Source organism: Bufo bufo, chromosome 6, assembly GCF_905171765.1.
Source record: "Bufo bufo chromosome 6, aBufBuf1.1, whole genome shotgun sequence".
Classification (NCBI taxonomy): domain Eukaryota; kingdom Metazoa; phylum Chordata; class Amphibia; order Anura; family Bufonidae; genus Bufo; species Bufo bufo.
This window is the reverse complement of record NC_053394.1, coordinates 181,444,525-181,459,490: the sequence shown is the minus strand read 5'-3', so window position 1 is coordinate 181,459,490 and position 14,966 is coordinate 181,444,525.

The following is a 14,966-nucleotide window of genomic DNA, read 5'->3' as shown; positions in this document are numbered from 1 at the left end:
TGAGAGACAAATTGCAAAGAAGACGCTTTAAGTCTTGAATTTATAGCATGTATTAGCTGAAGGTATTTATAAAAATTAGTAGACTCTAAAGTAAACCGAACTCAGAGCAGAGTTGCATGAATTGTTTCAGGAGGCCTTGAGAATAAACTTGCCCCATATTCCATAACCCTTTTTGCTCCCATACAGAGAATCCCTGTAATTTGGAAAGTTCAATTAAGTTAGAATTATTCCAAACAGGAGACAAATCATGTAGGTCCAAGACTCCCAGAATTTCCCTAGATTTTCCGCATTAATCTAATAGTTGGGAGGGATTTGAAAGGGTCAAGTAAGTCTTTTTCTAAAATTGAAATAGGAGGGCAATACCCAGATGCCCACTTTACCAGTTCTCCGCTCCTTCCCACCTTTCCCGATACACCCCAACCTTTAAAATGTTGCAATTGAGCCAGGAAAAATAGGAAGGGGTTGGGCAAAGCCAATCCCCCCATTTCTTTATCTCGCTGCAACGTTTCATACCGGATTCTACTATGTTTATTTTTCTACAACAAAGATCGGAATATTTGTTGTATCTTATAGTAATATTGCATGGGTATCCATATTGGTGAGTTATGTAGGATGTAAAGTAGCTGCGGCATTAAAATCATTTTAAGAAGATTACCTCTACCTATTATATAGATAGTGAGAGTTTATGCCAAGTAGCCGTTTTCATTTTAAACCTAGCCAGTAACGGTGGAAGGTTGTCTATAATGTATGGCATTCAAATTATGGGTTCATGAGACAGCAGGTTTTTATTTAATTTAAAATACCATAAAAAATATAAATGAGCATAAAATAATAGATAACAATACTATAACAACAATTAATGGCTATAGGCTAAAATAAAACAGTATTAATATTATAGCAGCAATATCATAGAAACAACAGTTAATAAATAGCAATTAATAAATAGCAGCAATGTTAGTAGCCGTTGAAAGCAATAAGTAGCAGCTGTTGAGAACAATAGGTAGCAGCAAAAGTCTAAACAGCAACAATGTATCAGTAACAATGTAGCAACAATGTTCTTAATTGCAGCAACTGTGGGATTAGAGGTAGCTGAAAATGATAGCTTGATGTCTCCTTTTTCCATGCGGTAACAATGTAGCAACAATGTTCTTGTTTGCAACAACTGTGGGAATTTCGCTATTTAGAAGTAACTGCAAATAATAGCTTGATGTCTCCCTTTTTTCTTATGCGATGCAGATGATTTTTGCTGCTACCTATTGTTCTCAACAGCTGCTACCTAATGCTTTCAACTGCTACTAACATTGCTGCTATTTATTAATTGCTATTTATTAACTGTTGCTATGATATTGCTGCTATAATATTAATACTGTGTTTTATTTTAGCCTATAGCCATTAATTGTTGTTATAGTATTGTTATCTATTATTTTATGCTTATATATATTTTTTATGGTATTTTAAATTAAATAAAAACCTGCTATTCATGAATCCATAATTTGAGTGCCTGCCCTCCATTATTCTATTTTTTAACATATATACAATTGACGAGGGTGAGCCATATTGGGCAAGAGCACCTATTTCCAGAAAACCAGTGGAGAGACGCATTTTTTTGTTATACTGTCTATAATGTATAACTGGGGATTATAATATTAATTCCAAGATAATTGAAGGAGGAGACTACTTTCAAATTAGTGTGGTCCAAAGAGTTTGCGGAATGGGGGACAGTGGAAGGATAACAGACTTGTTCCAGTTAATATGTAAGCCAGATTGTCTCCCGAAATCTGATATTAATGATATAATGGGATCTATAGATGAAGCCAGATCACACACATATAGCAACATATCATCCACGTATAGCAAAACTTGTTCCTCCACATCCCCTCTTCCCAAGCCTCTGTTTTCTATTTCTAAACAAGTTTTAATTATATATTTTTCTCATTTAACTTCACCAACTTAGACTATTGTGTTCTGATCCATCAAATAAAATTCAGATTAACAAAACATTGAACTTAAGGCTGTAATTAACAAAATACGAAAAAAAAGTCAAGGCACTGTATATATAGGCACTGTATATATATATATATATATATACACACACACTCACACACTCACCTAAAGAATTATTAGGAACACCTGTTCTATTTCTCATTAATGTAATTATCTAGTCAACCAATCACATGGCAGTTGCTTCAATGCATTTAGGGGTGTTGTCCTGGTCAAGACAATCTCCTGACCTCCAAACTGAATGTCCGAATGGGAAAGAAAGGTGATTTAACCACCTCAGCCCCCCTAGCTTAAACACCCTTAATGACCAGGCCACTTTTTACACTTCTGACCTACACTACTTTAACCGTTTATTGCTCGGTCATGCAACTTACCACCCAAATGAATTTTACCTCCTTTTCTTCTCACTAATAGAGCTTTCATTTGGTGTATTTCATTGCTGCGGACATTTTACTTTTTTTGTTATTAAATCGAAATTTAACGATTTTTTTGCAAAAAAATGACATTTTTTCACTTTCAGTTTGTAAAATTTTGCAAAAAAAATGACATCCATATATAAATTTTTCTCTAAATTTATTGTTCTACATGTCTTTGATATAAAAAAAAATGTTTGGGTAAAAAAAAAAAATGGTTTGGGTAAAAGTTATAGCGTTTACAAACTATGGTACAAAAATGTGAATTTCCGCTTTTTGAAGCAGCTCTGACTTTCTGAGCACCTGTCATGTTTCCTGAGGTTCTACAATGGCCAGACAGTACAAACACCCCACAAATGACCCCATTTCGAAAGTAGACACCCTAAGGTATTCGCTGATGGGCATAGTGAGTTCATAGAACTTTTTATTTTTTGTCACAAGTTAGCGGAAAATGATGATTTATATTTTTTTTCTTACAAAGTCTCATATTCCACTAACTTGTGACAAAAAATAAAAACTTCTATGAACTCACTATGCCCATCAGCGAATACCTTGGGGTGTCTTCTTTCCAAAATGGGGTCACTTGTGGGGTAGTTATACTGCCCTGGCATTCTAGGGGCCCTAATGTGTGGTAAGTAGTTTGAAATCAAAATCTGTAAAAAATGGCCGGTGAAATCCGAAAGGTGCTCTTTGGAATGTGGGTCCCTTTGCCCACCTAGGCTGCAAAAAAGTGTCACACATCTGGTATCCCCGTACTCAGGAGAAGTTGGGCAATGTGTTTTTGGGGTGTCATTTTACATATACCCATGCTGGGTAAGATAAATATCTCGGTCAAATGCCAACTTTGTATAAAAAAATTGGAAAAGTTGTCTTTTGCCAAGATATTTCTCTCACCCAGCATGGGTATATGTAAAAAAAAAGACACCCCAAAACACATTGCCCAACTTCTCCTGAGTATAGGGATACCAGATGTGTGACACTTTTTTGCAGCCTAGGTGGGCAAAGGGGCCCACATTCCAAAGAGCACCTTTCGGATTTCACAGGTCATTTACCTACTTACCACACATTAGGGCCCCTAGAATGCCAGGGCAGTATAACTACCCCACAAGTGACCCCATTTTGGAAAGAAGACGGACATCTGAATGCAGCCTTACAGGGGGGTGATCAATGACAGGGGGGTGATCAGGGAGTCTATATGGGGTGATCACCCTCGTCATTGATCACCCCCCTGTAAGGCTCCATTCAGACGCCTGTATGTGTTTTGCGGATCCGATCCATGTATCCGTGGATCCGTAAAAAACATACGGACATCTGAATGCAGCCTTACAGGGGGGTGATCAATGACAGGGGGGTGATAAATGACAGGGGGGTGAACAGGGAGTCTATATGGGGCGATCACCCCCGTCATTGATCACTCCCCTGTAAGGCTCCATTCAGACGTCCGTATGTGTTTTGCGGATCCGATCCATGTATCAGTGGATCCGTAAAAATCATACGGACGTCTGAATAGAGCCTTACAGGGGGGTGATCAATGACAGGGGGGTGATCAGGGAGTCTATATGGGGTGATCAGGGGTTAATAAGTGACAGGGGGGGGGTGTAGTGTAGTGTGGTGTTTGGTGCTACATATTACTGAGCTACCTGTGTCCTCTGGTGGTCGATCCAAGCAAAAGGGACCACTAGAGGACCAGGTAGCAGGTATATTAGACGCTGCTATCAAAACAGCGTCTAATATACCTGTTAGGGGTTAAAAAAATCGCATCGCCGCTGGCAGGCTGGAGAACCACTCGCTTACCTTCCGATCCTGTGAACGCGCGCGCCTGTGTGCGCGCGTTCACAGGAAATCTCGCGTCTCGCGAGAGGACGCGTATATGCGTCCAGGAGGAATGAATCAACCACCTCCAGGACGCGTCGCTGCGTTCGGCGGTCCGGAGGTGGTTAAGCAATTTTGAGCGTGGCATGGTTGTTGGTGCCAGACGGGCCGGTCTGAGTATTTCACAATCTGCTCAGTTACTGGGATTTTCACGCACAACCAGCACCTTGTTGAATCAATGCCACGTAGAATTAAGGCAGTTCTGAAGGCAAAAGGGGGTCCAACACCGTATTAGTATGGTGTTCCTAATAATTCTTTGTGTGTGTCACTGCTTGAGAAAAATCCCATTGAGAGGATTGAAACGTCGCATGCTTGGTGAATAAAGCTTCTGTTTACTTTTTCATTATCTGGATGTGCTGCGGAGTTCATTTTTTCTATATATATATATATATATATATATATATATATATATATATATATATACACATACATACACACACACATACATACATACACACACACATTATATATATATATATATATATATATATATATTATATATATATATATACATACATACATATATCAAAAAACGGAACAGCACCTCCTGTGACAAATCGCAGGTGCAAGCTACCCGGCAATAATACAGCAAACAAAAAACAGTAGCAGCACATCACTATATGCGCTAAGAATAAGTGAACAGGTGAATGTGTGAACAGGGTCAAATACATGACGCCATATAGTTACTGCAAAGCAGTGGAGAAGCTCTTAGCGCATATTATTGATCAAAAATATGTCGGGCCCACCTACCAGACGGCAAGGTCGCTTCTCATCAGGTGGGACCTACTCTAACACGGAATGTCCAGCTCCATTGTTTCTCTGATTAAAAGCACCAAGGGGTGGGGGATGGGCGAGGAGTGCTAAGTTCCACAGAGGATGCCTAGTCCTCTATACTATATATATATATATCAAAAAACGGAACAGCACCTCCTGTGACAAATCGCAGGTGCAAGCTACCCAGCAATAATACAGCAAACAAAAAACAGTAGCAGCACACCACTATATACATATATACATACACACACACTCACCTAAAGAATTATTAGGAACGATACTAATACGGTGTTGGACCCCCTTTTACCTTCAGAACTGCCTTAATTCTACGTGGCATTGATTCAACAAGGTGCTGATAGCATTCTTTAGAAATGTTGACCCATATTGATAGGATAGCATCTTGCAGTTGATGGAGATTTAAGGGATGCACATCCAGGGCACGAAGCTCCCGTTCCACCACATCCCAAAGATGCTCTATTGGGTTGAGATCTGGTGACTGTGGGGGCCATTTTAGTACAGTGAACTCATTGTCATGTTCAAGAAACCAATTTGAAATGATTCGAGCTTTGTGACATGGTGCATTATCCTGCTGGAAGTAGCCATCAGAGGATGGATACATGTTCTCATTCTGTTTACGCTAAATTCGGACTCTACCATTTGAATGTCTCAACAGAAATCGAGACTCATCAGACCAGGCAACATTTTTCCAGTCTTCAACAGTCCAATTTTGGTGAGCTCGTGCAAATTGTAGCCTCTTTTTCCTATTTGTAGTGGAGATGAGTGGTGCCCGGTGGGATCTTCTGCTGTTGTAGCCCATCCGCCTCAAGGTTGTGCGTGTTGTGGCTTCACAAATGCTTTGCTGCATACCTCGGTTGTAACGAGTGGTTATTTCAGTCAACGTTGCTCTTCTATCAGCTTGAATCAGTCGGCCCATTCTCCTCTGACCTCTAGCATCCACAAGGCATTTTTGCCCACAGGACTGCCGCATACTGGATGTTTTTTCCCTTTTCACACCATTCTTTGTAAACCCTAGAAATGGTTGTGCGTGAAAATCCCAGTAACTGAGCAGATTGTGAAATACTCAGACCGGCCCGTCTGGCACCAACAACCATGCCACGCTCAAAATTGCTTAAATCACCTTTCTTTCCCATTCTGACATTCAGTTTGGAGTTCAGGAGATTGTCTTGACCAGGACCACACCCCTAAATGCATTGAAGCAACTGCCATGTGATTGGTTGACTAGATAATTACATTAATGAGAAATAGAACAGGTGTTCCTAATAATTCTTTAGGTGAGTGTATATACACACACACACACACACACAGTGGATATAAAAAGTCTACACATCCCTGTTAAAATTTCAGGTTTCTGTAATGTAAAAAAAATGAGACAAAGATAAATAATTTCAGAACTTTTTCCACCTTTAATGTGACCTATAAACTGTACAACTCAATTTAAAAACAAACTGAAATCTTTTAGGTAGAGGAAAGAAAAAAATATAAAAATAAAATAATATGGTTGAATAAGTGTGCACACCCTTAAACTAATACTTTGTTAAAGCACATTTTGATTTTAGTACAGCACTCAGTCTTTTTGGGTATGAGTCTATCAGCATGGCACATTTTGACTTGGCAAGATTTGCAAAAACACGCCAAACCTGTCAGATTGCGAGGGCATCTCCTGTGCACAGCCCTCTTCAGATCACCCCACAGATTTTCAATCGGATTCAGGTATGGGCTCTGGCTGGGCCATTCCAAAACTTTAATCTTCTTCTGGTGAAGCCATTCCTTTGTTGATTTGGATGTACGCTTTCGTTGTCATGCTGAAAGATGAAGTTCCTCTTCATATTCAGCTTTCTAGCAGAAGCCTGAAGGTTTTGTGCCAATATTGACTGGTATTTGGAACTTTTCATAGTTCCCTCTAGCTTAACTAAGGCCCCAGTTCCAGCTGAAGAAAAACAGCCCCAAAGTATGATGCTGCCACCACCATGCTTCACTGTGGGTATGGTGTTCTTTTGGTAATGTGCAGTGTTGTTTTTGCGCCAAACATATCTTTTGGAATTATGGCCAAAAAGTTCAACCTTGGTTTCATCAGACCATAACACCTTTTTCCACATGCTTTTGGGAGACTTCAGATGTGTTTTTGCAAAATGTAGCCTGGCTTGGATGTTTTTCTTCATAAGAAAATGCTTTCGTCTTGCCACTCTACCCCATAGTCCAGACATATGAAGAATACAGGAGATTGTGGACACATGTACCACACAGCCAGTACTTGCCAGATATACCTGCAGCTTCTTTAATGTTGCTGTAGGCCTCTTGGTAGCCTCCCAGACCAGTTTTCTTCTCGTCTTTTCATAAATTTTGGAGGGACGTCCAGTTCTTGGTAATGTCACTGTTGTGCCATATTTTCTCCACTTGATGATGACTGTCTTCACTGTGTTCCATGGTATATCTAATGCCTTTGAAATTCTTTTGTACCCTTCTCCTGACTGATACCTTTTAACAATGAGATCCCTCTGATGCTTTGGAAGCTCTCTGTGGACCATGGCTTTTGCTGTGGGATGCGACTAAGAAAATTTCAGGAAAGACCAGCTAGAGCATCTGAACTTTATTTGGGGTTAATCAGAGGCACTTTAAATGATGGCAGGTGTATGCTGACTCCTATTTAACATGATTTTGAATGTGATTGCTTAATTTTGAACACAACTACATCCCCAGTTATGCACACTTATGCAACCACATTATTTTAGTTTTTTTTGTTTTCTTCCCTCTACCTAAAAGATTTCAGTTTGTTTTTCAATTGAGTGGTACAGTTTATACGTCACATTAAAAGGTGGAAAAAGTTCTGAAATGATTTATCTTTGTCTCATTTTTTTTTTACATCACAGAAACCTGAAAATTTAACAGGGGTGTGTAGGCTTTTTATATCCACTGTAATTATATATATACTTACATACATACAGTACAGACCAAAAGTTTGGACACACCTTCTCATTCAAAGAGTTTTCTTTATTTTCATGACTATGAAGGCATCAAAACTATGAATTCACACATGTGGAATTATATACATAACAAACAAGTGTGAAACAATTGAAAATATGTCATATTCTAGGTTCTTCAAAGTAGCCCCCTTTTGCTTTGATTACTGCTTTGCACACTCTTGGCATTCTCTTGATGAGCTTCAAGAGGTAGTCACCTGAAATGGTCTTCCAACAGTCTTGAAGGAGTTCCCAGAGATGCTTAGCACTTGTTGGCCATTTTGCCTTCACTCTGCGGTCCAGCTCACCCCAAACCATCTCGATTGGGTTCAGGTCCGGTGACTGTGGAGGCCATGTCATCTGGCGCAGCACCCCATCACTCTCCTTCATGGTCAAATAGTCCTTACTTTCAAAGTTTTCCCAATTTTTCGGCTGGCTGACTGACTGACCTTCATTTCTTAAAGTAATGATAGCCACTCGTGGTGAGCTACGCGTGCAGCATGATGTGAGCGTGCTGCGGGCTCCGCCCCCCCCCTCCTACCTCTGACCGCTCGACCTCTCCCCTTCCTTGCCGTGCTGACCAGTGTGCGGCTAGTTGTTAGTAACGGGATGCCGGTCTGAACGAGGTGCCGCTCCTGTGTTGTCCTCCTTCCTTCTCGCTTCTTCGCCGCAGCTGACTGAGCGGTGTGTGTCGGGCTGCCGGGCTGATTGGAGTGCCGCCCTCTGCTGCTGATGTCTGGTTCCTGAAATCGGCTCTCCACTGGGTAACCTGCGGTTTGGATGGTTCGGGGGGCTGATTGAGCGGTGGGTGTGGGACGTGCAGTGTGGCGTGCAGTGGGAGCTCACTGAGACCGGCCAGCATTATACAAGAATCATTAAAGAACCCCAGGAGGGTGGAAGTGACCATCTGTGTGCGGTGAGAGCGCACTGCAGCAGGCCTCCGTGTCGTAATTCCCTAGGGAAACATTAATCTGCTGCATGGACGAAACCCACCAGTACGTACCGGAGTAGTGAGATCCTATGATCATAATTTTCCCGTCTTATCATTACAGAAGACAGCAGAACCCAGAGACACCGAAGAGTGGGACCGCATCCAATGTCTGTAAAGTGGAGCCATTTACGGGTTTGAATTCATGGACTGGCTGCGCTTAGGATGGGCAAGTAGAGTGAAAGTCACTCGTTTGACTGTTTAATATTGTCAGTATTGTCAATAATACCCGATAAATTCACTAACCAAAAAAAAAAAAACCTCTATTATAAAGTCACCATGGGTAACCCCTTAACAATACTAACAAAGTTACACTATTAAATGATCTAAGGGGTACGATTGACTCCTTGGTTCCAGTTTGAGGGACCAATTATTATATCCAAGGGGACATTCTGAAGGAGACGTGGAGTCGGGTGGAACCACCGGGACCTGGGCCAGACTGCGGAGTTACTGCTTTGGAGTGTTGCGGCCATTCAAAGATCTGATTATGGCCCCTAAAGCCCCAAACAGGAAATCTGTGGGCACTATGTCCCCAAAAGGGTCAGAAAATAAAAGCCCTAGACAAAACATAGAGAGGTATTTAAGAGCTTCCCCTACAAAAACAAGAGGAACATTGAAACCTATTGCCCGCCAAGAGGAAAAGGAAGAGCCTAGAAAAACCGTAATGCCCTCAGACTATAGCTATAAGGAAGACATGGATACTCGGATCCACTCGCGTATGGAAATAATTGAGCAAAAATTGGGGGATATTCTGGACACTTTAAAAATTACCAATCAAGTCTTAGGAACGCTTACAACTACCGTATGCTCTATGCAAACTGACATCTCTCTCCTTAGGGACGATATGGACAAAATCCGCGGTAGCGTAAATGAAACCAAACAATCCCTAACTGACACTAAAAATGAAGTTTCCTCAATGGGGAAAAAAATTGAAAGGATTGAGTTAGAGCATAGGGCCCTCAAAGAAAAATTGACCGATTTAGAGGATAGGTCACGTAGGGGGAATATCTGATTGATAGGCTTCCCTGAAGGATCAGAGGGGGACAACCCAGGGGGACTTATACAGAAATGGTTGGGGGACTCCCTGGGCCGAGATTCCTTTTCATCATTATTTATGGTTGAACGAGCACATAGAGCCCCCAACAAAAGACCGCCCCCTGGCGCCCCGCCCCGCGGCCTTCTTGCTAAAATTCTGTGCGCTAGCGACAGAGACAAAATATTATGCCGAAAAAGAGAGCTAGGCGATTTGGTGTATAATGGGAATAAAATCTCGATTTACCCTGATTATTCCTTCTCCACCCAGCTTAAAAGAAGGCAAATTGGGGAGGTCAAGAAACGCCTTATCAACGCTAATATTAAATATTCAATGTTATTTCCGGCCAAATTAAGAATAGTATATAATGATTCTGTTTCCTTTTTCGCAAGCTCTGAGGAGGCCTCTGCTTGGTTGGATGCTAGGGGGATATGAGATGAGAGATATGAATACTCGCTCTGAGGCGTCTGTCTTTCTTTCTCTTACCTCTCTTTCCCTTTATGGCTAAACATGAAGCATCTATTCAAAAGCCGCCATTTTGTTTTGGGGTTTAAGTTGCTGTCTTTCACTGTTTATATGGTGGGTAAGAAAGGTGAGGGATGAGGGAAGGGGGGGGGGGGGGGGTGGGGGTGGGTAAGAAAGGTGAGGGATGAGGGAAGGGGGGGGGGGGGAAGGAGGGGAGAGGGGGGGAAGGAGGCCTAGGCGATGTGTAAGAGGAGCATGGGTCTTAATTGTCCCGTGCACCATGGGAAGGGGGGATTGGGGTGGGAAGGACTGTTTCACTGCTGCGGGATATAGAGTCAGGAGGGGAGCGGAGGGTATGGACCAGCCTCCAAATCGGGGTAAATGGCACGTATTTTGACATGGAATGTCCGCGGATTGGCGGACAAACTCAAACGGAGGGTGGTCTATGATACCATCTTTAGACATTTACCTGCCATCGTGGGGCTGTTGGAGACCCATTTAACTGCTGAAAGATTGTACTATATGCGAAAGTCTTGGACACAGTACGAGTACCACTCCCACTATTCGGCCTATTCGCGGGGAGTAAGTGTCTACATCCACAGAAATGTGGACTATGACCCATATAATCAATGGATTGACAAAGAAGGCAGATTTGTATTTCTGTATGGCCGATGGATGGGACTGGTGTGCGTGCTCGCGTTTGTATATATCCCCCCCCTCTTTTCTTCTGAGGTGTTGAGGAAACTTGCAGAATATATTGGGAAATGGGACCCGTGTCCCATATTAGTTTCGGGAGATTTCAATGCCGTTATGGATAATAGGGACAGGGTATCCATGATTAGTGGAGGGGGGAGTGTAGATGATCAGTCTACGGCCCTAAGCAGGATCTGCCAGGAGTTAGGCCTTATAGATGTGTGGCAGTCTCTGTATGGAAAAAAAAAAAAGTGCCTTCTCCTGTTTTAGCAGATCCTGCAGGGTCATGTCTAGGATAGATATATCCCTGGCGACCCCAGGATTTTTGGAACGGATACAAAAAATGAAGTACGAGCCACATGGTATATCCGACCATACTCCAATGCTGTTATCAATGTTCGATTCTGCGCAAAGGGGCAGAAAACCTTTTAGGTTAAATCCACATTGGATACATCTGGTTGGGGACCAAGAAAGTATTGGGGAGGATATTTCAGAATTCTGGGGATTAAACTATGGTTACACACATATACACTTTGTATGGGATTCCCTGAAGGCCATGATAAGAGGGATATATTGTAAGAGGATTAAAAGAAAAAGGGCGGAATACGCCAAGACGGAAAAAGAATTGGCAGAGGGGGTTGGGGCTTTAGAGGCAGATTTGGCCAGACAGAACAGGGAAAGGGCTCGTATATTATTAATAGAGGCTAAGAGGGAACATCAGATTTTCTTATATGAAAAAGCGCAACACAAGGCCTTTTTTGCAGGACAGCGTGCCTTTTTTGAAAAAGGGAAAACAGGCAGATTGCTGGCATCTGTAGTTGCTAATCAAAAGACCCAAACCCTGATAAAACAAATTAAGTTACCTTCTGGCGCCTTAACTAATGACTACCTGTGATGCTGCTGAATATCCTGTCAAGGGATTTTCAGGGGCCATATGGAGACATTTTCTCTATTTTGGAGACTGGGCATCCAGGAAAAAGAAAAAAACAGTGTTTAATCAGTGACACGTTAGATAGGGTCTGGAATAAAACTAAAAAGATATTGGGTGTAAGCAGCCCCACACTTTTTACTCCACTTTGGCATAATTACTATTTAAAAGAGTTCAGGTTAATTGAAGATTATAAGTATTGGAATTCACGCGGTATTAACCGCTTAACTCAAATAATGTTACATGGAAGTATTATCCCTTTTGATGAATTAATAAAGGGTATAAATGTCACCTCTTTAGATAGATACAGATATGCACAAATTAGACACGCATACACGAACACCCAGGATAAAGATTCTTTCATCACCAGGGCAAATTCCTTTCTGGATTATTGTTTTAAATTTCGGGATACACAACTCACTCTGTCACAAATATATTGTAGATTCCGGGACTGCTTAGGAGAAACAATATCAATATCCCAAAAATACAGATTAATCCAGTTCAGGATTGTACATCGCCTGTATTACTCCCCCGCCTTCCTCGCCAAAATATATAGAGGAAGAAGGGATACGTGTTGGAAGTGTTTGGCTGAAAACGCAGGTTTAGCTCACTTGCTATGGGATTGCCCAGAAATAAATGGATTTTGGACCAGAATATATGAAGAACTATATAGTAGATATAAGATTAAACTGAACCGCTGCTTTGAGCAAGCAATATTAGGTCTTATCTCCCATGTGGATTTAACGCCCTATCAGACTAAAATCTCCTTGGAGAGCTTTATGGCCGCAAAGGCCTTGATTCTTAAATATTGGGGCACAAAAAATAGCCCTACTTACTCTGAGTGGAGGGCTCGGATAGAAACCATTGATGTTTATAGAAGGATGGTAAGAAAAACAGAGTAGTCCTGGAAGGGGCAGGTTTTTGACACCTCTTCTTTGCCTCCTCTTTGCTCCAAATAGCTTGACCGTTTGTGGTATTGATCATGAGAAACAATGGGAGACGGTTGGATCCCGCAGCAGTGAATCAAGGGATGGGGGGAATAACGGGGCCAACTATGTGGATTGATGTATGATCATCTGTTATTTTTAAACTATGTGTAATGGAATTCACACTTTTTGGTTCAGAAAAACAATAAAGAATTTATATAAAAAAAAAAAAAAAATGATGGCCACTCGTTTTTCTTTACTTAGAATTTGCATTATGGCAAGAAAAAAGCAGCTAACAGTCTATTCAGTAGGACTATCAGCTGTGTATACACCTGACTTCTCAATGCAACTGATGGTCCCAACCCCATTTATAAGGCAAGAAATCCCACTTATTAATCCTGACAGGGCACACCTGTGAAGTGAAAACCATTTCAGGGGACTACCTCTTGAAGCTCATCAAGAGAATGCCAAGAGTGTGCAAAGCAGTAATCAAAGCAAAAGGTGGCTACTTTGAAGAACCTAGAATATGACATATTTTCAGTTGTTTCACACTTGTTTGTTATGTATATTATTCCACATGTGTTAATTCATAGTTTGATGCCTTCAGTGTGAATGAGAAGGTGTGTCCAAACTTTTGGTCTGTACTGTACATACATACACACACAGTCAGGGATATTTGGCTTTCAAGTGAAATTAATGGAAACCGTGAAAAAGTTCACGCTACAGTGATATTATATCATGAAAGTAAGGCATTTAAGTAGAAGAATGCAATGGTGATTTCCTCATCTCAAACAATTTATTGAAACAAAAGCCAACAACAGTGGTGGGTATACCCCCACAAAAAATGTCAGTGTCTCAATAACTTGTCATGTGGTCTTGCACATCAATTACAACTCGACAACGACGTCTCATGCTGTTCACAAGTCGACTTATTGTCTGCTGAAGCATGGCATCCCATTCTTCTTGAAGGGCAGCCCTCAGGTGATTGAGATTCTGTGGTACAGAGTCACAAGCCTCTACACGGCGACTCAGCTGATCCCATAGGTTTTCAGGTCTGGAGAAAGTGCAATCCACTCCATTTGAGGTACCCCAGTCTCCAGCAGCCATTCCATAATGATGCGACCTCGATGAGCTGTCGCAGTGTCGTCCATGAAGAAGAAATTAGGCCTGTGTTATTCATGCAGAGGCACAACTACTCCTGACATGCCTGTTTTAATAGCGTCATGCATTCCCCATTTAACAATTCTGGAGCATCTATTCTTATGGCTCTATGTTGTGCTATTCCTTTATTATTTCTCCTAGAAGTTATGAATGAATTGCTAGCAGTCTGCAGTAAGGGTACAGAGGGGTGGTTACAAGTTAGGGGGGGGGGGGGGGGGGTACCTGCACAGTCTGCAAATGGCACCACTGATTGGAAAGGGAGAGTCTGTGCAGGTAAAACACCCAACTGGATACCACCCCACTTAGAGTGCAGACTACTAGCAATTGGTGAAAGGTTCTCTTTAATGATGTTATTCAAGTTGTATGGGCTTGTCACTGTACCATTCACAATGTATAGGGCAGTCGTGTATTTTCTAGACACACCTGCCCACATTGTAACCCCACCACCACCAAAGGCTTGTCTGTGGGTTATGCATGGTGCTCTCCATTATGTCTTCAACATAGTTGGCAGCCATCATTTCTGCTCAGTGTGAATCGACTTTCATCAGTGAACGGCACTGAGGCTCACTGGTCCCCTGTCCAGCGTAGATGCTCCCTGGCTCATGCAAGACAATGATGCCTGACCTTGGTGGTGTGGTCAGGTACCCTTGCAGGTCGTCTAGCATGCAGAGCACACTTATGTAAATGGTTTCAAATGGTCAGACGTGACACTTGGGTGCCTCTCGCCTCCCTTA